The 27,843-nt window shown below is 36.1% G+C and overlaps 1 long non-coding RNA gene across 1 annotated transcript in view; it reads right to left on the bottom strand.

The window, feature by feature from the left end:
* Positions 1–4,398: 4,398 nt before the first annotated feature.
* Positions 4,399–27,843, bottom strand: part of LOC309977361 — a 232,292-nt gene continuing 208,847 nt past the window's right edge. Inside the window, exon 2 of the long non-coding RNA XR_014327048.1 lies at positions 4,399–4,787. This is a non-coding gene — a long non-coding RNA (uncharacterized lncRNA). The remainder of the gene's footprint in view (positions 4,788–27,843) is intronic.

Raw genomic sequence — 27,843 nt, 5'->3', positions numbered from 1 at the left:
TAATTCTAAATTCTCCTGATTTAAACTTACAAAACCAGACTAAAATCTATTTCTGTGTACTTTGATATTTAATTATCTAGAAGCATAGAAACATTGTCACCCAGAAAGTGTTTTATTGTAAAAATTCATATAAGTAATGTATGATTTTAAATTACAAAGCCCTCTTCTAATCTTGTTTTTATAATGAAATTTATTTAAGTCTAATATAAGCGTAATGTAATGTGTCTTCTGTATCGCAAAATGAATGTAGAGAATAAATATATTATTTCTTATTCAGCAGATCTCTTTTTAATCTCAGAGCTATGGAGTAATATTTTCCTCTGAGCAAACTGATGAGGATTCCAAGCTAATATTCGGTAAAATGAGAAGTCTTTAAAAATATGGTTTTATCATATTCTACAGCCTCCTTAACTTCCCAAGGGTGCTCCTTTTTAATCCTAGCCTTAATTTTAATATGATATTGTTTGCTCTGCATTATCAAATATGAGATAATGTACATGCACATTGAAACACTCTGAAGAAAATATTTTGTAAATATTCTTTATTTGATAAATTCTTTTAAACCAGTATCCCCAGTTTTTACATTATTTTATAAATTAACTTTAATAGATGGAACAGGAATATAATTCCATAAGTAAAAATTCCTTCTATTTGATTAAACTTCATTGTGTTTGCAATATAATATTTTTTGTAGAACTAGTCCTTTCCAATGATCTAGAAACTGGGTTGTTTAAAAATAATCCATATGGAAATATAAGTATCTGTGGAGGAGGTAAACAGTTGCATACGTTTTAGGAAATGATGCAGGAAAATCAGTTGCAAATCCAAAATAAAAACGAAGTTATGTCTCCCAAAATGCTTTTCATATTTATTTACCATTTTAATTTCTTTACATTTATTTAGGCATTGTCATTTCTTAAATTTTTTTTAACAAAATGAACATTTTTTGTTTTGTTTTGCTGTTATGCTTTGTTTCCCTTCATTACAGGGATCCCATAATAGGTGATTTCCACTTAATTAGGAAATGAAGACATGAAGTTTCAGACTTGCACTCTGAAAATTCTGTCAGGAGTCAGAGGGGAATTGAAGTGCATTTGATCCCTTTGCTGGGTGCAGAGGCTTCTCTACTTTGCCTGAGTTTTTAGGAATACATAGGCCTACAACCAGACATACCTCATGAGCATATTAAAACTGATACAAGACCAAACTTCATAGATGTTACCAAAGTAAATGTGTATATGCATTGTTCTTAGCTTCCCACACTTTGGAATTATTCAATAGAAATACATTCTAAAAGCAGAAAGTAGAATCATTGTATAAACAGTTATTATTTAAGATTGACTAATTACCATGTAATTTTCTTCTAACAAAAGACTTTTTGAAGAAAAAAAGAATTTAATCTTTCTCCTTGATTCTTGAAAAAGTATTAAGTACTTATTAAATAGATATGTTTTAAAAGCAACTGATAACTTATGAAAAATATGCAATTTATTTTAAAACTATCATATATATGAATTTATCGCATGGTGAGTGTGATCCTAAAATGTACAGTTTTATAAGTTTTGAAAAATGTATCCAGTTGTAAGTTAATATTACATTAAAATATAAAATATTTTTATCACCCCCAAAAGTTACCTTGTGACTCTTTGTACAGTCAGTCCCTTCTCTATCTCCACAGTCTCTAGTAACCATTCATTTTCTGCCAATAGTTTTTATTTTTTTTTATTTTTGCCTATTCTATAGAGGCATATAAATAGAATTATACAATGTGTAGCCTTAACATAATGTTTTTGAGATATATAGATATGTAATATTTTGTTTCTCAAATATCCAATTGATATTCATTTGAATTGCTTCCAGTTTTGGCTATAATTAATAAAGCTGCTGTGAGCATTAGTACAGAGGTCTTTTTGTAGGCATATTTTTTCATTTTTTGAATAAAAACCAGAAGTGGGCATGCTGGATTGAATGGTAAGTGATACATTTAACTTCATAAGAAACTTCCATACTATTTTCCGAAGTTGCTATGCCATTTTGCATTGCTACTAGAAATGGATGGGAGTTTCAATTATTGCACATCCTCAACAGCATTTGGTATCGTCAGTATTTTTAATTTTAAATCATTCAGAAAGGATTTAGTGATATTGCATTGTTTCATTAATTTGCATTTCCTTAATGATTAATGGTATTAAGCATCTTTTCACATTGTTATTCGTTAGCTCTATATCTTATTTGGAGAAGTTTTTGTTCAATTATTTTTGCTTATTGTTACTGAGTGTCTTGACTTCTTATTGTTTTGTAATAATTCTTCATATAATCTGGAACCAAGGTCTTTATCAGAAAAGTATTCTGTAAACTAAAGTGTATGGCTTACCTTATTTGTTAGCAGTATATCTCAAAAAGCAGAAGGTTTTAATTTTGACCAAGTCCATCCAACCTATATTTTTTTTCTAATGCAGTATATGCTTTTGTGTCTTAGCTGATAAATTATTGTTTAACCTAAGTTCCCAAATATTTAACTTAAGGCTTATTCTTGACATTGTGTAGTTTTAGCTCTTCCATTCAAAACTATAATCCCTTTTCAGTTAATTATTGTACTGTATATTATTTAAGGTAAGGGTTGAGATTCATTATTTTCTTTTGTCAGTTTATGTGCAATTTTTCCATCATGAAAAGACTTTCCTCATCAAATTACATGACCACTTTTATTGAAAATAAATTAACCATATTATGTATGTGTCTAGTTATGAGCTTTCTGTTCTGTTGCTTTGTTATATTTTTGTAACTATAAATCAAAACCATGCAGGCTTGACCTCTATACATTTACAATAGTTCCAAAATCATGAGTTCTCTCTTTAATCTTTGTATGTATCATCTTAAATAGCAGAACAATATACTTAAAATATTATAAATCCATGACAGCACTGAAAGGAAAAAGAAAAAACAGAAAGAGTACCATCAGCTGTATAAAACCATTGAAGGAATAAAGAATATAATAAACAGGGGAGTTCCGGGAAGATGGCAGAAGAGTAAGATGCGGGGTACACCTTCCTCCCCACAGATACACCAGAAATACCTCTTCATGTGGAACAACTCCTACAGAATACCTACTGAACGCTGGGAGAAGACCTCAGACCTCCCAAAAGGCAAGAAACTCCCCCATGTACCTGCGTAGGGCAAAAGAAAAAAGAAAAAAACAGAGACAAAAGAATAGGGATTGGACCTGCACCAGTGGGAGGGAGCTGTGAAGGAGGAAAGATTTCCACACACTAGGAAGCCCCTTCACGGGCAGATATTGTGGGTGGCAGAGGGGGGAAGCTTCGGAACCGTGGAGGAGAGCTAAGCTACAGGGGTGCGGAGAGCAAAGCGGAGAGATTCCCGCACAGAGGATCTGTGCCAACCGGCACTCACCAGCCCAAGAGGCTTGTCTGCTCACCCGCTGGAGTGGGCGGCACTACGAGCTGAGGCTCGGGCTTCTGTCGGAGTCCAGGGAGAGGACTGAGGCTGGCAGCGTGAACACAGCCTGCAGGGTGTTAGTGCACCACGGCTAGCTGGGAGGGAGTCCGGGGAAAAGTCTGGACCTGCTGAAGAGGCAAGAGACATTTTCTTCCCTCTTTGTTTCCTGGTGCGTGGGGAGAGGGGATTAAGAGCGCTGCTTAAAGGAGCTCCAGAGATGGGCGCCAGCCACGGCTAAAAGCGCGGACCCCAGAGACGGCCATAAGACTCTAAGGCTGTTGCGGCCACCGCCAAGAAACCTGTGTGCGAGCACAGGTCACTATCCACACACCCCCTTCCAGGGAGCCTGTGCAGCCCGCCACTGCCAGGGTCCCGGGATCCAGGAACAACTTCCCCAGGAGAAAGCATGGCGCGCTTCAGGCTGGTGCAATGTCCTGCTGGCCTCTGCTGTTGCAGGCTCACTCCACACTAGTGCCACTCCCTCCCCCAGGCCTGAGTGAGCCAGAGTCCCTGAAGCAGCTGCTCCTTTAACCCCGTCCACTCTGAGTGAAGAACAGACGCCCTCCAGCGACCTACATGCAGAGGCGCGGGCAAATCCAAAGCTGAGCCCCTCGGAGCTGTGAGAACAAAGAAGAGAAAGGGAAATCTCTCCCAGCAGCCTCAGAAGCAGAGGATTAAAGCTCCACAATCAACGTGATGTACCCTGCATCTGTGGAATACATAAATAGACAACGAATCATCCCAAATTGAGGAGGTGGACTTTGAGTGCAAGATTTATTATATTTTCCCCTTTTCCTCTTTTTGTGAGTGTGTATGTATATTCTGTGTGTGATTTTGTCTGTAGAGCTTTGCTTCCACCATTTGTCCTAGAGTTCTATCCGTTCATTTTTGTTTGTTTGTTTTTGGTTTTTTTTCTTAATAATTATTTTTTATGTTAATACCTTTATTTTATCTTACTTTATTTTATTTTACTTTATCATCTTTCTTTCTTTCTTTCTTTCTTTCTTTCTTTCTTTCTTTCTTTCTTTCCTTCCTTCCTTCCTTCCTTCCTTTAGACAACGAATCATCCCAAATTGAGGAGGTGAACTTTGACAGCAAGATTTATGATTTTTTTTCCCCTTTTCCTCTTTTTGTGAGTGTGTATGTGTATGCTTCTGTGTGAGATTTTGTCTGTATAGCTTTGCTTACACCATTTGTCCTAGGGTTCCATCCGTCCTTTTTTTTTAATTTTATTTCTATTTTTTCTTAATAATTATTTTTCATTTTAATAACTTTATTTTATCTTATTTTATTCTATTTTACTTTATCTTCTTTCTTTCTTTTTATCCTTCCTTCCCTCCTTCCTTCCTTCCTCCCTCCCTCCCTCCCTCCCTCCCTTCCTCCCTCCTTCCTTTCTTTCTTTCTTTCTTTCTTTCTACTTCTACTAATTCTTTCTTTCTAATTTTTCTCCCTTTTATTCTGAGCAGTGTGGATGAAAGGCTCTTGGTGCTGCAGTCAGGAGTCACTGCTGTGCCTCTGAGGTGGGATTGCCAACTTCAGGACACTGGTCCACAAGAGACCTCCAAGCTCCACATAATATCAAATGGCGAAAATCTCCCAGAGATCTTGATCTCAACACCAGCAGCCAGCTTCACTCAATGACCAGCAAGGTACAGTGCTGGACAACCTATGCCAAACAGCTAGCAAGACAGGAACACAACCCCACCTATTAGCAGAGAGGATGCCTAAAATCATAATAAGTCCACAGACACCCCAAAACACACCAACAGGCATGGACTTACTCACCAGAAAGGCAAGATCCAGCCTCATCTACCAGAACACAGGCACTATTCCCCTCCACCAGGAAGACTACACAACCCACAGAACCAACCTTAGCCACTAGGGACAGACACCAAAAACAACAGGAACTATGAACCTGCAGCCTGCAAAAAGGAGACCCCAAACACAGTAAGATAAGCAAAATGAGAAGACAGAAAAACACACCACAGATAATGGAGCAAGATAAAAACCCACCAGACCTAACAGATGAAGAGGAAATAGGCAGTCTGCCTGAAAAAGAATTCAGAATAATGATAGTAAGATGATCCAAAATCTTGGAAATAGAATGGAGGAAATACAAGATATATTTAACAAAAACCTAGAAGAACTAAAGTTAAAACAAGCAATGATGAACAACAAATAAATGAAATTGAAAATACTCTACATGGGATCAATAGCAGAATAACTGAAGCAGAAGAACGGATATGTGACCTGGAAGATAAAATAGTGGAAATAACTACTGCATAGCAGAATAAAGAAAGAGGAATGAAAAGAACTGAGGACAGTCTCAGAAACCTCTGGGACAACATTAAATGCACCAACATTCGAATTAGAGGGGTTCCAGAAGAAGAAGAGAAAAAGAAACGGACTGAGAAAATATTTGAAGAGATTATAGATGAAAATCTCCCTAATATCGGAAAGGAAATAGTTAATCAAGTCCAAGAAGCACAGAGAGTCCCATACAGGATAAATCCAAGGAGAAATATGTCAAGACACATATTAATAAAACTGTCAAAATTAAATACAAAGAAAACATATTAAAAGCAGCAAGGGAAAAACAACAAATAGCACAAAAGGGAATCCCCATAAGGTTAAAAGCTGATCTTTCAGCAGAAACTCTGCAAGTAAGAAGGGACTGGCAGGACATATCTAAAGTGATGAAGGAGAAAAACCTGCAACAAAGATTAATCTACCCAGCAAGGATCTCATTCAGATTTGATGGAGAAATTAAAACCTTTACAGACAAGGAAAAGCTGAGAGAGTTCAGCACAACAAAACCAGCTTTACAACAACTGCTAAAGGAACTTCTCTAGGCAATAAACACAAGAGAAGGAAAACACCTACAATAACGAACCCAAAACAATTAAGAAAATGGGAATAGGAACATATATATTGATAATTACCTTAAATGTAAATGGACTAAATGCTCCCACCAAAAGACACAGATTGGCTGAATGGATACAAAAACAAGACCCATATATATGCTGTCTACAAGAGACCCACTTCAGACCTAGAGACACATAGAGACTGAAAGTAAGGGGATGGAAAAAGATATTCCATGCAAATGGAAACCGAAAGAAAGCTGGAGGAGCAATTCTCATATCAGACAAAATAGAATTTAAAATAAAGACTATTAGAAGAGACAAAGAAGGACACTACATAATGATCAAGGGATCGATCCAAGAAGAAGATATAACAGTTGTAAATATTTATGCACCCAACATAGGAGCACCTCAATACATAAGACAAATACTAACAGCCATAATAGGGGAAATTGACAGTCACACATTCATAGTAGGGGACTTTAACACCTCACTTTCGCCAATGGACAGATCATCCAAAATGAAAATAAATAAGGAAACACAAGCTTTAAATGATACATTAAACAAGATGGACTTAATTGATATTTATTGGACATTCCATCCAAAAACAACAGAATACACATTTTTCTCAAGTGCTCATGGAGCATTCTCCAGGATAGATCATGTCTTGGGTCACAGATCAAGCCTTGGTAAATTTAAGAAAATTGAAATTGTACCAAGTATATTTTACGACCACAATGCTATGAGACTAGATATCAATTACAGGAAAAGATCTATAACAAATGCAAACACAAGGAGGCTAAACAATACACTACTTTATAACGAAGTGATCACTGAAGAAATCAAAGAGGAAATTTAAAAAAAATACTTACAAATAAATGACAATGGAGACACGACAACCCAAAACCTATGGGATGCAGCAATAGCAGTTCTAAGAGGGAAGTTTATAACAATACAATCCTAACTTAAGAACAGGAAACATCTCAAATAAACAACCTAACCTTGCACCAAAAGCAATTAGAGAAAGAAGAACAAAAAAATCCAAAGTTAGCAGAAGGAAAAAAATCATAAATATCAGATCAGAAATAAATGATAAAGAAATGATAGCAAAGATCAATAAAACTAAAAGCTGGTTCTTTGAGAAGGTAAACAAAGTTTATAAACCATTAGCCAGACACATCAAGAAAAAAAGGGAGAAGACTCAAATCAATAGAATTAGAAATGAAAAAGGAGAAGTAACAACTGACATTGTAGAAATACAAAAGATCATGAGAGATTACTACAAGCAACACTATGCCAATAAACTGGACAACCTGGAAGAAATGGTCAAATTCTTAGAAATGCACAACCTGCTGGGACTGAATCAGGAAAAATTGAAAATATGAACAGACCAATCAGAAGCACTGAAATTGAAACTGTGATTAAAAATCTTCCAACAAACAAAAGCCCAGGACCAGATGGCTTCACAGGCGAATTCTATCAAACATTTAGAGAAGAGCTAACACCTATCCTTCTCAAACTCTTCCAAAATATAGCAGAGGGAGGACCACTCCCAAACTCATTCTATGAGGCCACCATCACCTTGATACCAAAACCAGAGAAGGATGTCACAAAGAAAGAAAACGACAGGCCAATATCACTGTTGAACATAGATGCAAAAATCCTCAACAAAATAATAGCGAACAGAATCCAACAGCACATTAAAAGGATCATACACCATGATCAAGTGGAGTTTATTCCAGGAATGCAAGGAGTCTTCAATATACTCAAATCAATCAATGTGATACACCATATTAACCAATTGCAGGAGAAAAACCATATGATCATCTCAATAGATGCAGAGAAAGCTTTCGACAAAATTCAACACCAATTTATGATAAAAACCCTGCAGAAAGTAGGCAAAGAGGGAACTTTCCTCAACATAATAAAGGCCATATATGACAAACCCACAGCCAACATCGTCCTCAGTGGTGGAAAACTGAAAGCATTGTCACTAAGATCAGGAACAAGACAAGGTTGCCCACTCTCACCACTCTTATTCAACATAGTTTTGGAAGTTTTATCCACAGCAATCAGAGAAGAAAAGGAAATAAAAGTATCCAAATGAGAAAGAAGAAGTAAAGTTGTCACTGTTTGCAGATCACATGATACTATACATAGAAAATCCTAAAGATGCTACCAGAAAACTACTAGAACTAATCAATGAATTTGATAAAGTAGCAGGATAAAAAATTAATGCACAGAAATCTCTGGCATTCCTATACACTAATGATGAAAAATCTGAAAGTGAAATCAAGAAAACACTCCCATTTGCCACTGCAACAAAAAGAATAAAATATCTAGGAATAAAACTACCTAAGGAGACAAAAGACCTGTATGCAGAAAATTATAAGACACTGATGAAAGAAATTAAATATGATACAAATAGATGGAGAGGTAGACCATGTTCTTGGATTGGAAGAATCAACATTGTGAAAATGACTCTATTACCCAAAGCAATCTACAGATTCAATGCAATCCCTATCAAATTACCACTGGCATTTTTCACAGAACTAGAACAAAAAATTTCACAATTTGTATGGAAACACAAAAGATGCCAAATAGCCAAAGCAATCTTGAGAACGAAAAATGGAGCTGGAGGAATCAGGCTCCCTGGCTTCAGACTATACTACAAAGCTACAGTAATCAAGACAGTATGGGACTGGCACAAAAACAGAAAGATAAACCAATGAAACAGGAAGAAAGTCCAAAGATAAACCCACGCACATATGGTCACCTTATCTTTGATAGAATATACAGTGGAGAAAGGACAGCCTCTTCAATAAATGGTGCTGGGAAAACTGGACAGGTACATGTAAAAGTATGAGATTAGATCATTCCCTAACACCATACACAAAAATAAGCTCAAAATGGATTAAAGACCTAAATGTAAGGCAAGAAACTCTCAAACTCTTAGAGGAAAACATAGGCAGAACACTCTATGACATAAATCACAGCAAGATCCTTTTTGACCCACCTCCTAGAGAAATGTAAATAAAAACAAAAATAAACAAATGGGACCTAATGAAACTTCAAAGCTTTTGCACAGCAAAGGAAACCATAAACAAGACCAAAAGACTAGACTCAGAATGGGAGAAAATATTTGCAAATGAAGCAACTGACATAGGATTAATCTCCAAAATTTATAAGCAGCTTATGCAGCTAAGTAACAAAAAAACAAACAACCCAATCCAAAAATGGGCAGAAGACCTAAATAGACATTTTTCCAAAGAAGATATACAGGCTGCCAACAAACACATGAAAGAATGCTCAACATCATTAATCATTAGAGAAATGCAAATCAAAACTACAATGAGATATCATCTCTCACCAGTCAGAATGGCCATCATCAAAATATCTAGAAACAATAAATGCTGGAGAGGATGTGGAGATAAGGGAACACTCTTGCACTGCTGGTGGGAATGTGAATTGCTACAGTCACTATGGAGAACAGTATGGAGGTTCCTTAAAAAACTACAAATAGAACTATCATATGACCCAGCAATACCACTACTGGGCATATACCCTGAGAAAACCATAATTCAAAAAGATTCATGTACCAAAATGTTCATTGCAGCTCTATTTACAATAGCCTGGAGATGGAAACAACCTAAATGCTCATCATTGGATGAATGGATAAAGAAGATGTGGCACATATATACTGTGGAATATTACTAAGCCATACATAGAAACGGAATTGAGCTATTTGTAATGAGGTGGATAGACCTAGAGTCTGTCATACAGAGTGAAGTAAGTCAGAAAGAGAAAGATAAATATCGTATGCTAACACATATATATGGAATTTAAGAAAAAAAAATGTCATGAAGATCCTAGGGGTAAGACAGGATTAAAGATACAGACCAACTAGAGAACGGACTTGAGGATATGGGGAGGGGGAAGGGTGAGCTGTGACAAAGCGAGAGAGTGGCCTGGACATATATATACTATCAAACATAAGGTAGATAGCTAGTGGGAAGCAGCCGCATAGCACAGGGAGATCAACTCGGTTCTTTGTGACCACCTAAAGGGGTAAGATAGGGAGGGTGGGAAGGAGGGAGATGCAAGAGGGAAGAGATATGGGAACATATATATATGTATAACTGATTTACTTTGTTATGAAGCAGAAACTAACACACTATTGTAAAGCAATTATACTCCAATAAAGACGTAATATATATATATATATTAAACATAATATTAATGGATTTTTTTAAAAAGCTTATTATTCATTGTTCTCCAGAGAAACAGAATCAAAAGAATATATATATATATATATATATATATATATATATATAGGAAGAGATAGATATTTATATATAAAATATACATATATAGAGAGAACTAAATCTGACATATATATATATTTGTATATTTATAGATTTATATATAACACATTAACTTACATATAATCAAATATATTACAATTATAATATACATTGTATATAATAATTCTTTCTATATATAATGAGATTCATTTTAAGGAACTGGCTTACATGATTATGGAATCTGAGTAGTCCAATCTGTCATCTGCAAGCTGGAGACCCAGGAAAGTCAGTAGTATAGTTAGAAGGTCTGAGAGCTGAAGAGTCAATGTTATAAATTCCAGCCAAGTTTGAAGGCCTGAGAACCAGGAATCCAAGGGCAGGTGAAGATTGATGCTCCAGCTCAACAGTCAGGCAGAGAACAAATTCAACTTTCCTTTGCCTTTTTGTTATATTCTAGTCCTCAACAGAATAAGATAATGCCCACCCACATTTTGGAGGGCAACTGCTTTGCTCAGTCCACCAATTCATATGCTAATCTCTTCTGGAAATGCCCTCACAGATCCACAGTAGTAATGTTTATATAGATAGAAGTACCTGGGCATCTCATGGTCTGGCCAATTGACACATAAATTTAACTATCACAGAAGACTGAAATAAGTCACAGCATACAAATATGGAAGAAAAAAAAAACTATTGCCAAGATTTAAAAAAATATATTAGTGATACACCATGATAACAATCAACAAATACTAAGATTAAGTCTCTGAGGCCCTTATCAAGGTGGTTCATTAAACACGACATTCAAAACACAGAGGGAGGGCTTCCCTGGTGGTGCAGTGGTTGAGAGTCCACCTGCCAATGCAGGGGACACGGGTTCGTGCCCCAGTCCGGGAAGATCCCACATGCCGCGGAGAGGCTGGGCCCGTGAGCCATGGCCGCTGAGCCTGCGTGTCCGGAGTCTGGGCTCCGCAACGAGAGAGGCCACAACAGTGAGAGGCCAGCGTACCGCAGGAAAAAAAAAATACAGAGGGAAATCAATTCCCATACTAGACCTTCAGTATCAACATACATATACATTCTCACCACAATGTAATGTAGTATAATTTTGGCTACAAGTAAAAAAGAACCTAAAAACAGTGGCTTTACCTTTATAAAATTTAATTTTTCTATATAACAAAGTATCAGAAGGAAGGAGTTTCCAGTATTTCATTGATAATATGAGGTATATTCATATCTATGACAGGATTGGACACAGGGTGAAATTGGGCTTCAATGCAGGAACATGAATGCATCTTCTGACCCATAGGTAGCTTTGGAAATGGAATAGCCTTTTCAGAGTTCCCAAGTTGAGGTGACGACTCTGGACTTTCATACATTAGAGCTGATTAAGCATTAAATGCAGGCTCTGCTGGAAAGAGGCCTGACCTTTGGTGAGCCTTCTGTCTTGAGCCAAAGTAATCCTCAAGGAGAGGTGAGATGTTGATCCTCAACCTCACCAACCAAGATTTTTTGAAAAAAACTAAATGAAAAATTTAAGAAAATATTTATAAAGTATTTTAATATATCTTATTTGCTTAAGTATCATTTTTAATTTACTCTCATTTTCTCAACTGATATTTCCAGAATTCTCTTCTCCACCAAAATAGAAATTTGGAATCTTCTGCTTCCCTTATCCCATGATTACATCCTTCCAATTTTACTTTTTATGTATATTTTTAATTCAGTCTCCCTTTTATTCTTATTACTATGGTCTTAGTTCAGGCTGTACTCATTACAATTCTATATCACTGTAATAGTCTCATAACTAGTCTCCTTAGTAGCTGTTGTTTTCCTCAAATCCATTCTGTAAAAATGTATTAAAACAATCCATGCTAATTTGACCATATCTATTTTAGGATTAAATTTCTTCATTGGAATGATGTTTCCTATGAGATGATGTATAAATTCTTTAGCATAACTGGTCAAAGTTTCATTTCCTGGCCTCTCTATTTGTCATCAGCTTCATCTGTATTACCCCTTCATTCTTCACCATTTAAATTTCAGCAATAAAAACCTTCATGTAATTGCTCACACATGCCATGCTCTGTCTTGATTCTGTTCTTTTCTCCATGAATATTAATATTATTTCTGATTAAATGTAAATAGACATAAACTATATGTGCTTAATACAGTTTGGAGAATAGTATGGAGACATTAAAAGAACTTTCTGAAACCATTTATGTTTTATTTTTGGTGAATACTCTTAATTAAAGTTAGTTAATATATACCTTCTACCCTGGTTGTATCTTCATAAGTAATAGAAGGTAATCTCTGAGTTTTAATTGTTATGCTTTAGTTTTAAATATTTTTGCTTAATTTCAGGGACAGACTACAGAAAAATTATTGATAGAGCAATTTACTTGAATTGGTTCTAACTTTAAAATTTGTAGTAAATTCTTAGTAATTTATAAGTAACAGAGGACTCCGAATATTCATATTAATCCCAAACATCCATTTCTTATTAAACCTCAAGAGATAGCACACAGTTTCCAAACAGAAGGCAATTTTACCCTTTTTGTCCTAGAACATTACCCATCACTTTGGAGAGGCAAACTTCCTTACTTGTTTTGTTGCAAAAACATTTTATGTGCTTTTTTACTGAGTTTAATTTTCTTTAAAGTTTTTCTTATAAAAACATGCAGCATGGTAAAATAAAATAAATTATCCACATAAAACACTCTATTCTCTCTTCTTCTATCAATAAAATTAAATCCCTCAATTCTCAGACTCAGCAAGCCATGTTGTATAAAAAATCACATGTTCGTAGAAAATTCAAAAAAGGAAAAAATTACTATCTATATTATAAATCTCCCACTTCTTCTCCTGAATAGTCACTGTAAATAAGGCAATTCTCTAAACATAAATAGTAAAGATTATGGCCTGAAATACTACTAAAGATAACTGAGATTATAGTATATATATATATATATATATATATATATATATATATAAAGCATTTTCATAGCTAAATTCAGAGAAATTTTGATGTTTTATTTAAGACTTAAATGCTCTTTAAAAATCACGGACACCTTTCAGCTAACAACAAAAATGTTTTGGTTTCATCTATTTTATTTTCATACTGGAACAGTCATAATTGGGGAAGAAAACATTGGGTATGGGACACAAAAGAAGCCCAAGATATTAAACTACTTGATTTATCCCACTTAGATGTTATTTATAGCATGGAAATTTAGCTAGACTCTATAATATGATTAAGTTTTGAGTTATACAAACACTTTTCTTAAACCTTTTTACTTTAGAAAACTTTAGTATCCAAGGTGAATGGAGGGAATCTCAATGTCCAGGCATGGCTAAAATAATGAACATCCAACAGCCCATTATGTAGATTAAATACAAATATGTGTCTGTCTTTTGGTTTGCATTTGTGGCCAACATTTTAAGGGTATATAACTGATGCACACTATGTTCAAAAATTCCTGCTGAAGTTGAAAAACTTACACTGATGTTCCAGTCGACCAAGGAATACCAATGTACATTTCTTTTCATGAGAAAATGACATACTTGGACACCATTGCCAGAGCTTGTTAGTTTGTTTTGTTCTCATATTGAATGTGTGGGTATGCCTACATATCCAACTTTTTGCTTTCACTTACAGGCTATACAGACCTGTACTTCCTTTAGACATTAAAGTCTTACAGTGGGCTGGGAAATGTAAAACTTTGATGTTGGCCTTTGCTAGATGGATCTTTGGGGCACTGCCTAAACACTTCCATTTTCCATCTTACTCCTGCCATAAAGATTTTCTTTTAGGACAGCAAGTCATGTATCTCAAATGGCATGTTCCTTGATCTCCTTCCAAGGGTGAATGAGAGCATACAATAAGCTTCTGAAATGACTCATCATGGACCTCTCCTGAATTGGCCAGTTTTAGTGGAGCTCACAGCCCACTAATAAATCTTATTACACTGTAGAATTGATTAAAGCAAACCCATGAAATTTAACAAAATGGCCCTCTTTGTGACATTTACTAGTACTATTTTTATGATCCTTATTTAACATAAGAGTTCAGATAGCTTTTGCTTCAGAGCATATGAAATGACTGCTTCAAGCTGCTAGCATTAAAACAAAGAGAGTGATCATATTTCCCTTACATACCAGAATTAAGTTGTCTCTACACCTTGTAGGGAACATGAAGGCCACCAATGAATGCCATGGATTCCCATGCTGTGGTTTCTAAGCAGAGGAACTACAGTCTGGGTGGGATGAGTCATCACTTGATTGATACTGAAAGGGATCCAAGAACAGTCCCTGAAATTTCTGGAAACAAAGTTGGTAGACAGGTCAGTTTGACATTCAGCAAAAGAGTCTACTAAACAAAGGCATCACACACATCATAATTAAAAGAAAAGTATAGTTATAAACCAATTTTTGAAGAAGAGGACACAAAGAACTTTAAGAATACCTAAAAGTAACTTGTACTAAACTGATATACCAGCCGATATTGAAGGTTCTCTACACTTATTTGCCTTGATGGCCAAAATCTATTTGACATTTCTTAATCCCTATATTAGAATTTGTATTTTGTGAATGCAACCTTTTATCTTTCTATGCTGATCCTGAATAAACCCATCTATGCATGTCATATTATGCTGTTTTAAGAATTAAAATGACAAAACTAAAGACAGTTAATTTTCAACTTCCTTCCCTGTTATAAAGCAGACGAACAGTTATTCATTACATCCATATGTTCATTCAAACCGGAATCAAAACATTACCACCAATGGTAAATCTCCCCACTGTTTAAAGAGAAATTTGATTGTCATCTGAAATTTGATCATTATATGATTCTTCATCTTTATTCACATTAGTTTATATAACTTCAATAAAAAATTTAAACAATTGTCTTGTACTTCTTATCCTAGATGAATGAAAATGTTTGCTTTTCTGTGCTCGCAACTTCTCAACTGAGATTTGTTAGAGAAAGTCAAATTGGGGGTGAGAGGTGTTATTATTATAGATCCATGATCAAAACATTGTCTAAATTTTCAATTTTCTAGTTACCTTGACCTTGTATCTTTCCTTACTTGTTAATTACATTATGAAGTGGGACTACAATAACAAATCAATGAAAACAGAAATTCATCATGATTGAAGCATCACCTGATTGAAATCTACCAAAGACTTGGCCATGAAAGTGTTCATTGAATTGGCACAATTCATTCTCACTTCATATATATTTTCCCTTCTTTAAAATTAAAATAAAGTTTTGAATGGAGTCATTTCTCTTTGGTAAAAATATAAGAGATATATTTCTTTCTTCATCCCCCTGAATTTTCCTCTCAGACAGACTTGTATTTTTGTGCTTCATTTGAAAGACTTCCTCTCTTAAAATTAATATGTGTGTGCCTGCTGATTTTATTTTACAATTGTCTTGAGTGGGGATAGAATACAGAGAAGCAAAGACATGCTTTCTTCTCCTCTCATTTGAAAGGCTTGCATGAATTATTTTGAAATACCGTACTCACAGAGATGTGTGAATCATGTCGAATAATGTAATTTTATACATCTTAGGGACAGGTTTGAATTATATTCATTCACTCATTCATTCATTCATTCATTCAACAAATATTTATTTAGGATCTTCCATTTGATGAGCATTTTCCTGTATGCTGGGGATATAAAAATGCAATCTCATATTAAGTAACTTTCAAAGTCTAAAGGCAAAACAAATAAGTAAATCAACAGCATAACGAATGTTGATTACAATGACAAAGGTTTGCTGTGTATACCATAGGAACATAGAGGATGGGAGGGAACATCTAAACCAGGCTTGGAGTAGCTAAACAAGAGGCTACCATACACACACACACACACACACACACACACACACACACACACACACACACTTCACATGATCATTAAAGTGGTGTACATTATGTATTTAATTAAGCTAAATTTCTAAATTATCTCTGAAGTCAGGCTGCCTGGGTAAACACTCTTACCTCTGCTATGGCCATGCTCTATACCCAAGTTATTTCACCTATAAAGTAATCTTTAAAAAACTAGTACTAATGTAACAAGGTTGTTGAAAGTATTAATGAAAAGACATACAGCACATGCTTTGAATATGTCTTGGCACATAGTAAGCAATCAATAAATGTTAGCAGCTATAACTTTTATGATCCTATTTTGTGTGACTAAAAAGAAATATTTATTGATTTTAGAAACAATGAGAGCATGTTGATAAGCAAAATATTTGTTAAAATATAAAATATCCCCCAAGATAATTACTGTGAACAATATTTTTACTTAGATTCTTGTAGATAATTATCCAGTGTGTTTTTGCTTGGGTCTGTATATGCATGTGTTTAAAACATATATGACTTATTTCATACATTAAGGAACCTTTTTTCACTTATCAAGTTACTGTAAATATCATCTCAAAGTAATAAATTTAGTTTACAACATTTTTTATGACAATAGCATTATGTTTAATAGGTTTCTGATGATTTATTAAGCTAATCTATCACAGAACACATGTTGATTCCTTATTTTCACATATACAAAAAAGGCTATGATGAATATCTTTATAGTTTAACTCTTATATGGTTAACTCATGCTTTAGGATTGACTTTAGGGATTGCTCCCTCAAATGTAATGCACCTTTATAAACTTGTAGAGTATCATATTTAAGCTGTAAAATGAAACTCTACTATAAAAACCATTCTAAATCTGCACCTAAAAGGTATTATGGATGTTTACCTGGAATTTTTTTAAAAAGGGCCAAAGAACAGTTAAAATGGATAAAGAATATTCCTACATTTGCCATGTACCAGCCATCACTCAACTCTATATATCCATTAACTTTCATAGGAAAATCATGGAGAAGAACTCACGGAAGTTGCATGGACTTACCTCCCTTCCTATGTAAAGCAAGAATATGTGTGTGAGTCAGTATTTCTTTTGTGATTTTGTCTCATACACTCTTTGCATAAATTTCAACTACAGGTTTTTTAATGGTTGTGGTTTTGGGGTAGGAATGGGTATTTGCAAAAAGGCTTTCCTAAAATGATGACAGAAGCAACTTTTATTATTCCTTTGTAGGAAATAGGGACATTTAGAACCAGCCTTAAGTTCTTTGTTCTCTGTTGAAACAAAATTAAGCTCCATAAATTTCAATACCCTTTTGAAGCTTTACACTTTACACTGGAGGTACTAAACTTTAAAAAGTACTTTTTTAAAGCATCTTTTCCTCTTAAGGGGTGTCACATCTTTTAATTTGGATGATAACTACAATATTTGATTTGCACTCATGAATATTTATGTGCTCAGGAAGTGTCTGAAAAACAACAATAATATTTTAAAGCAACTAAACTCAAAATAACACTTTTCTTCATCTACATGTTTGGCATGAGCAATGAGTCAGGCTTTTTCTCCTTATGCTGTGCCAGTCTCTGGTCTCAGTATGGAGATGGGCCCTAGTGAAGCTGGTACTGGGGGAATCTTTAGATACCTACAGCGTTCTTTCCCTAAATCGAGTACTTATACTCTAACAGGAGCTACACTGAGTGATTTAAAATTATCTGTTTTCATTTTCACAACAGCCCTGTGATATAAGTATTTTAGCTCCATTGTTCAGATGAGAAAAAAGAGAATCAGAGAGATGAGCTAGATTTTGAAAACTAGTATCTTAAACTCGAAATCCCCCAATTTCCATTTTAGCTTATTGTGTCTCATTTTCTTCTTTAAATTGGTCCTAGACAAAGTTTTTGTATCTCACATAACACATTCCTCGGTTGAGCACAATGCCACAACGTGCCTTAGCTGGCTTGGGTACCAACCTTTGTTCCCCTGTCCTGATCCTCTATCTTTAATCTTTATACATATTAAATTTTCCTCTTATACCAAAATCAATATATTATTTGCAGCAAACTGATATTCAGGTTTTTATAGTTTTTCCCCATTATAAACAATTATTGTAATGAAAAATTTCCTGTTTGTGTGTCCTTATATAGAGATGCTTTGTATATGTGATAAAGATTCTGTTACCACATTATTTTCTAGCAAGCTTGTAGAAACTCACCTTCCCAGAGTGACCTGTGAGATAGCCCAGTTCTGTACATTGTTGACAGAGTAGACGACTTTGATATTTTTTTTTAATTTCAAATTTGATGAGTAAGGACTCTATTTCCTTGTTTTTTTATTGTACTTTCCTGTCACATAATTAAACAGAGGCTTCTTTACATTTGGTTGTTGGCCAATTGAACTTCCTCTTTGTGAATAGCCTAGTTATAATATTTGATATTGTTTCCTCTTGGTTTTATCTTTTTTAAAATCAATTTACAGAAGGCTATCAAATGTTAAAAACACAAAGTGTCAGAGGACAAGGGGAAGACGGCGGAAGAGTAAGGCGCAGAGATCACCTTTCTCCCCACAGATACACCAGAAATACATCTACACGTGGAACAACTCCTACAGAACACCTACTGAACGCTGGCAGAAGACCTCAGACCTCCCAAAAGGCAAGGAACTCCCCACGTACCTGGGCAGGGCAAAAGAAAAAAAGAAAGAACAGAGACAAAAGAATAGGGATGGGACCTGCACCAGTGGGAGGGAGCTGTGAAGGAGGAAACGTTTCCACACACTAGGAAGCCCCTTCGCGGGCGGAGACTGTGGGTGGTGGAGGGGGGAGCTTCGGAGCCACAGAGGAGAGCGCAGCAACAGGGGTGCAGAGGGAAAAGCGGGGAGATTCCTGCACAGAGGATCGGAGCCAACCAGCACTCACCAGCCCGAGAGGCTTGTCTGCTCACCCGCTGGGGCAGGCAGGGCTGCGAGCTGAGACTCAGGCTTTGGTTGGAGCTCAAGGAGAGGACTGGGGTTGGTGGCGTGAACACAGCCTGAAGGGGTTAGTGCACCACGGCTAGCCGGGAGGGAGTCCCGGAAAAGGTCTGGACCTGTTGAAGAGGCAAGAGACTTTTTCTTCCCTCTTTGTTTCCTGGTGCACGAGGAGAGGGGATTAAGAGCGCTGCTTAAAGGAGCTCCAGAGACAGGCGCCAGCCACGGCTAAAAGTGCGGACCCCAGAGATGGCCGTAAGACTCTAAGGCTGTTGCGGCCACCACCAAGAAATCTGTGTGCGAGCACAGGTCACTATCCACACACCCCCTTCCAGGGAAACTGTGCAGCCCGCCACTGCCAGACTCCCGGGATCCAGGAACAACTTCCCCAGGAGAACGCATGGTGAGCCTCAGGCTGGTGCAACGTCATGCCAGCCTCTGCCACCGCAGGCTCGCCCCGCACTCCGTGTCCCTCCCTCCCCCAGGCCTGAGTGAGCCAGAGCCCCCGAAACAGCGGCTCATTTAACTCCGTCCTGTCTGAGTGAAAAAACAGATGCCATCCGGCGACCTACACCCAAAGGCGGGGCCAAATCCAAAGCTGAGGCCTGGGAGCTGAGAACAAAGAAGAGAAAGGGAAATCTCTCCCAGCAGCCTCAGAAGCAGTGGATTAAAGCTCCACAATCAACTTGATGTACCCTGCATCTGTGGAATACATGAATAGAAAACGAATCATCCCAAATTGAGGAGGTAGACTTTGAGAGCAAGATTTATGATTTTTTCCCCTTTTCCTCTTTTTGTGAGTGTGTATGTGTATGCTTCTGTATGAGATTTTTGTCTGTATAACTTTGCTTCCACCATTTGTCTTAATGTTCTATCCATCCGTTTTTTAAAAATATTTTTTCTTAATAATTAATTTTTTAATTTAATAACTTTATTATATCTTATTTTATTTTACTTTATCTTCTTTCTTTCTTTCTTTCTTTCTTTCTTCCTACTTCTACTAATTCTTTCTCTCTACTTTTTCTCCCTTTTATTCTGAGCCATGTGGATGAAAGGCTCTTGGTTCTGCAGCCAGGAGTCAGTGCTGTGCCTCTGAGGTGGGAGAGCCAACTTCAGGACACTGGTCCACAAGAGACCTCCAAGCTCCACATAATATCAAACAGCGAAAATCTCCCAGAGATCTCCATCTCAATGCCAGCACCCAGCTTCACTCAACGACCAGCAAGCTACAGTGCTGGACACCCTATGCCAAACAACTAGCAAAACAGAAACACAACCCCACCCATTAGCAGAGAGGATGCCAAAATTCATAATAAGCCCACAGACACCCCAAAACGCACCACCAGACGTGGACCTGCCCACCAGAGAGACAAGATCCAGCCTCGTCCACCAGAACACAGGCACTATTCCCCTCCACCAGGAAGACTACACAACCCACTGAACCAACCTTAACCACTGGGGACAGACACCAAAAAAAAAGGGAACTATGAACCTGCAGCCTGGAAAAAGGAGACCCCAAACACAGTAATATAAGCAAAATGAGAAGACAGAAAAACACACCACAGATAATGGAGCAAGATAAAAACCCACCAGACCTAACAGATGAAGAGGAAATAGGCAGTCTACCTGGAAAAGAATTCAGAATAATGATAGTAAAGATGATCCAAAATCTTGGAAATAGAATGGAGGGAATACAAGGTACATTTAACAAAGACCTAGAAGAAATAAAGAGGAAACAAACAACGATGAACAACACAATAAATGAAATAAAAAATACTCTAGATGGGATCAATAGCAGAATAACTGAGGCAGAAGAATGGATAAGTGACCTGGAAGATAAAATAATGAAAATAACTACTGCAGAACAGAATAAAGAAAAAAGAATGAAAAGAACTAAGGACAGTCTCAGAGACTTCTGGGACAACATTAAATGCACCAACATTCAAATTATAGGGGTTCCAGAAGAAGAAGAGAAAAAGAAAGGGACTGAGAAAATATTTGAAGAGATTATAGTTTAAAAATTCCATAATATGGGAAAGGAAATAGTTAATCAAGTCCAAGAAGCACAGAGAGTCCCATACAGGATAAATCCAAGGAGAAATATGCCAAGACACATATTAATCAAACTGTCAAAATTAAAAACAAAGAAAGCATATTAAAAGCAGCAAGGGAAAAACAACAAATAACACACAAGGGACTCCCCATAAGGTTAACAGCTGATCTTTCAGCAGAAACTCTGCAAGCCAGAAGGGACTGGCAGGACATATTTAAAGTGATGAAGGAGAAAAACCTGCGACCAAGATTACTCAAGCCAGCAAGGATCTTATTCAGATTTGATGGAGAAATTAAAACCTTTACAGACAAGCAAAAGCTGAGAGAGTTCAGCACCACAAAACCAGCTTTACAACAAATGCTAAAGGAACTTCTAGGCAATAAACACAAGAGAAGGAAAACACCTACAATAACGAACCCAAAACAATTAAGAAAATGGGAATAGGAACATACATATTGATAATTACCTTAAATGTAAATGGACTAAATGCTCCCACCAAAAGACACAGATTGGTTGAATGGATACAAAAACAAGACCCATATATATGCTGTCTACAAGAGACCCACTTCAGACCTACAGACACATACAAACTGAAAGTGAAGGGATGGAAAAAGATATCTCATGCAAATGGAAACCAAAAGAAAGCTGGAGTAGCAAATCTCATATCAGACAAAATAGACTTTAAAATAAGGACTATTAAAAGAGACAAAGAAGGACACTACATAATGAACAAGGAATCGATCCAAGAAGAAGATATAACAATTGTAAATATTTATGCACCCAACATAAGAGCACCTCAATACACAAGGCAAATACTAACAGCCATAAAAGGGGAAATCGACAGTCACACATTCATAGTAGGGGACTTTAACACCTCACTTTCACCAATGGACAGATCATCCAAAATGAAAATAAATAAGGAAACACAAGTTTTAAATGATACATTAAACAAGATGGATTTAATTGATATTTATAGGACACTCCATCCAAAAACAACAGGATACACATTTTTCTCAAGTGCTCATGGAGCATTCTCCAGGATAGATCATGTCTTGGGTCACAAATCAAGCCTTGGTAAATTTAAGAAAATTGAAATCGTGTCAAGTATCTTTTCCGACCAGAATGCTATGAGACTAGATATCAATTACAGGAAAAGACCTGTAAAAAATACAAACACATGGAGGTTAAACAATACACTACTTAATAAGGAAGAGATCACTGAAGAAATCAAACAGGAAATTTAAAAATACCTAGAAACAAATGAGAATGGAGGCACGATGACCCAAAACCTATGGGATGCAGCAAAAGCAGTTCTAATAGGGAAGATTATAGCAATACAATCCTACCTTAAGAAACAGGAAACATCTCGAATAAACAACCTAACCTTGCACCTAAAGCAATTAGAGAAAGAAGAACAAAAAACCCCAATGTTAGCAGAAGGAAAGAGATGATAAAAAATCAAATCAGAAATAAACAAAAAAGAAATGAAGGAAACTGTAGCAAAGATCAATAAAACTAAAAGCTGGTTCTTTGAGAAGATAAACAAAATAGATAAACCATTAGCCAGACTCATCACAAAAAAAAGAGAGAAGACTCAAATCAATAGAATTAGAAATGAAAAAGGAGAAGTAACAACTAACTGACAGTGCAGAAATACAAAAGATCATGAGAAATTACTACAAGCAACTCTATGCCAATAAAATGGACAACTTGGTAGAAATGGACAAATTCTTAGAAATGCACAAACTGCCAAGACTGAATCAGGAAGAAATAGAAAATATGAACAGACCAATCAGAAGCACTGAAATTGAAACTGTGATTAAAAGTCTTCCAACAAACAAAAGCCCAGGACCAGATGGCTTCACAGGCGAATTCTATCAAACATTTAGAGAAGAGCTAAAACCTATCCTTCTCAAACGCTTCCAAAATATAGCAGAGGGAGGAACACTCCCAAATTAATTCTACGAGGCCACCATCACCTTGATACCAAAACCAGAAAAGGATGTAACAAATAAAGAAAACTCAAGCCAATATCACTGTTGAACATACATGCAAAAATCATCAACAAAATACTAGGAAGCAGAATCCAACAGCATATTAAAAGGATCATACACCATGATCAAGGGGGGTTTATTCCAGGAATGCAAGGATTCTTCAGTATATGCAAATCAATGTGATGAACCATATTAACAAATTGAAGGAGAAAATCCATATGATCATCTCAATAGATGCAGAGAAAGCTTTCGACAAAATTCAACACCAATTTATGATAAAAACCCTGCAGAAAGTAGGCATAGAGGGATCTTTCCTCAACATAATAAAGGCCATATATGAAAAAGCCACAGCCAACATCATCCTCAATGGTGAAAAACTGAAACCATTTCCACTAAGATCAGGAGCAAGACAAGGTTGCCCACTCTCAACACACTTATTCAGCATAGTTTTGGAAGTTTTAGCCACAGCAATCAGAGAAGAAAAGGAAATAAAAGGAATCCAAATTGGAAAAGAAGAAGCAAAACTGTCACTGTTTGCAGATGACATGATACTCTACCTAGAGAATCCTAAAGATGCTACCAGAAAACTACTAGAGCTAATCAATGAATTTGGTAAAGTTGCAGGATACAAAATTAATGCACAGAAATCGCTGGCATTCCTATACACTAATAATGAAAAATCTGAAAGTGAAATCAAGAAAACACTCCCATTAACCATTGCAACAAAAAGAATACAATATATAGGAATAAACCTACCTAAGGAAACAAAAGACCTGTATGCAGAAAATTATAAGACACTGATGAAAGTAATTAAAGATGATACAAATAGATGGAGAGATATACTATGTTCTTGGATTGGAAGAATCAACATTGTGAAAATGACTCCACTACCCAAAGCAATCTACAGATTCAATGCAATCCCTATCAAACTACCACTGGCATTTTTCACAGAACTCGAACAAAAAGTTTCACAATTTGTATGGAAACACAAAAGACCCCGAGTAACCAAAGCAATCTTGAGAACGAAACATGGAGCTGGAGGAATCAGGCTCCCTGACTTCAGACTATACTACAAAGCTACAGTAATCAAGACAGTATGGTACTGGCACAAAAACAGAAAGATATATCAATGGAACAGGATAGAAAGCCCAGAGATAAACCCACGCACATATGGTCACCTTGTCTTTGATAAAGGAGGCAGGAATATACAGTGGAGAAAGCACAGCCTCTTCAATAAGAGGTGCTGGAAAAACTGGACAGGTACATATAAAGTATGAGATTAGATCACTCCCTACCACCATACACAAAAATAAGCTCAAAATGGATTAAAGAACTAAATGTAAGGCCAGAAACTATCAAACTCTTAGAGGAAAACATAGGCAGACCACTCTATGACATAAATCACAGCAAGATCCTTTCTGACCCACCTCCTAGAGGAATGGAAATAAAAACAAAAGTAAACAAATGGGACCTAAGGAAACTTCAACGCTTTTGCTCAGCAAAGGAAACCATAAACAAGACCAAAAGACAACCCTCAGAATGGGAGAAAATATTTGCAAATTAAGCAACTGACAAAGGATTAATTTCCAAAATTTACAAGCAGCTCATGCAGCTCAATAAGAAAATAACAAACAACCCAATCCAAAAATGGGCAGATCTAAACAGACATTTCTCCAAAGAAGATATACAGACTGCCAACAAACACATGAAAGAATGGTCAACATCATTAATCATTAGAGAAATGCAAATCAAAACTACAATGAGATGTCATCTCACACCAGTCAGAATGGCCATCATCAAAAAATCTAGAAACAATAAATGCTGGAGAGGGTGTGGAGAAAAGGGAACACTCTTGTACTTCTGGTGTGAATGTGAATTGGTACAGCTACTATGGAGAACAGTATGGAGCTTCCTTAAGGAACTACAAATAGAACTATCGTATGACCCAGCAATACCACTACTGGGCATATACCCTGAGAAAACCATAATTCAAAAAGATTCATGTACCATAATGTTCATTGCAGCTCTGTTTACAATAGCCTTGAGATGGAAACAACCTAAATGCTCATCATTGGATGAATGGATAAAGAAGAAGTGGCACATATATACAGTGGAATATTACTCATTCATAAAAAGAAATGAAATTGAGCTATTTGTAATGAGGTGGATAGACCTAGAGTCTGTCATACAGAGTGAAGTAAGTCAGAAAGAGAATGACAAATACCATATGCTAACACATATATATGGAATTTAAGAAAAAAAAAATGTCATGAAGAACCTAGGGGTAAGACACGTATAAAGACACAAACCTACTGGAGAACGGACTTGAGGATATGGGGAGGGGGAAGGGTGAGCTGTGACAAAGCGAGAGCAAGGCATGGACATATATACACTACCAAACGTAAGGTAGATAGCTAGTGGGAAGCAGCCACATAGCACAGGGAGATCAGCTAGGTGCTTTGTGACAGCCTGGAGGGATGGGATAGGGAGGGTGGGAGAGAGGGACGCAAGAGCTAAGAGATATGCAAACATATGTATATGTATAACTGATTCACTTTGTTATAAAGCAGAAACTAACACACCATTGTAAAGCAATTATACCCCAATAAAGATGTTAAAAAAAAAAACACAAAGTGTCCATTTATATCAATCAACTATATTTTCTCAATCAGTTGTTTGTCTTTTTATTTTGTTTGGGTTTATTTGTCATTCAGGCATTTTAACTTGTGTATAGTCAAATCTGTCAGTCTTTTTGTGGTTTCCGGATTTCCTGTCCTGTTTAAAATGTTCTCTCCCACTAGAGAGCATTCAGATTAATTTACATTTTTCTAATATTCTTTTACTTGATATGTTACCCTTCGAATGTATACACTAAATGTCTCATTCTGAAGAAAGCAATTTATAGCCACTTGTGATCTTGTAATTAAAACCTGCCTTCCTGTTCAAACCCCCTCTTCTATTTGGTCTTGTACACAGCTCTCCTGGGAAGTGCATCCTGAGATCATGTTTTTCTGCCATAATGTAATCTTCAGTTATTTTCTTCCACAAGAATGGTGAACAAGAAAGTGACCCATTAATTCAATTCGTGCAAATGCAAGACGTTTTTCTAAGTAGCTTTAGTAAGATTGTATTTAGAATAAACATAATGACATTAAGCATGCCCTCCTTCTATCTTGTAGCCTATGGGAGAACTTTGAGTATTGCCACTAAACAAACAAAAGCTTCCCGTGTATGTGTTTATCACATTACTCCTAAGTAATTCTCTTTAACTTCAAACAAAAATAAATTTTAATGTTCATTTTCAGATGTTTAACTCCAACCTTATCCATATATTTCAGTTGTGAAGATTTGTGTGAATTTCAATTTTCTTTTCCCCCCATCTCCAACCTGGTTTATCGTCCATGAGATACTGTGTGAACTTCCTCATACATCTTTTCTCACTGTTATCTCTCTTAGTTGAGCATATAGGTCTTCTTCATACTGCCCTTTCTTCATGTCCTATGATCCTGAATATTTTGTTACTGACTATTGCTGGTCCTGCTTTATCTTTTTTCATCTTTTTATGCCACGTATTGTTAAATATCCTGAATTTTCTAAAATTGGTTTGGGGACTCACAGGTACAGAGCTCTTCTATTCCTTCTTGGAAATATGACAAACATTTTTCCTGATCTTTGTTACTCTATAACAACTACTGCTTTCCTTTTTCCTGAATATAAGTAGTGAGGCATGCAGCAACTGGCACCATCACCCTATTAAAGCATATATCAATCTAAGGTGAAAGAACACAGATCAAAGTTGCAATGAGCCATATTTGATCAAGCTATTAAAACTATATCCAAAATAGATATATAAGCAAGCAATGCCAGTATCTAAAAAAAAAAAAAAACTTTTAACTGCTAACACTAAAGCAAATAAACATTCTTATTTTTATGCAATCTTTGCATAACAAAATGGAAGGATATTTTCCCTGTCTTTGGCACCTCAAATGGAGGGGCAGAGGAGAAAGGCAATAGAGCATATTACTAAAAGGAGTAGCTAAGTCCTGAGTTCTATAGAAGATCAAGGGGTTATCAAGATCAAGAATTTCTTGATTATTTAGGATAGGAAGATGAGGAAAAGGGCTACAGAAGCAAATGTATTGTAGTTCGGTGGGATTTTGAAACATTTACAGAATTTTAGTTTGATGTTCCAGAAAAAATATTTATAACTAACATATATACCTTTCAGTCTTCATTTTCAATAATCAACTTCTTACCATAAATGTTCAGATGGAATATTATTCCAGATTTAACACTAATGCTTTTAAAGAAGGTGGAAACTCCTTTGTTGAAATTTACAA

This window comes from Leucopleurus acutus (assembly GCF_964270905.1).
Source record: "Leucopleurus acutus genome assembly, chromosome: 2".
Taxonomy (NCBI): Eukaryota; Metazoa; Chordata; class Mammalia; order Artiodactyla; family Delphinidae; genus Leucopleurus; species Leucopleurus acutus.
Note: the sequence above shows the minus strand (reverse complement) of the source record. Positions and strands in the feature narration are given on the sequence as shown.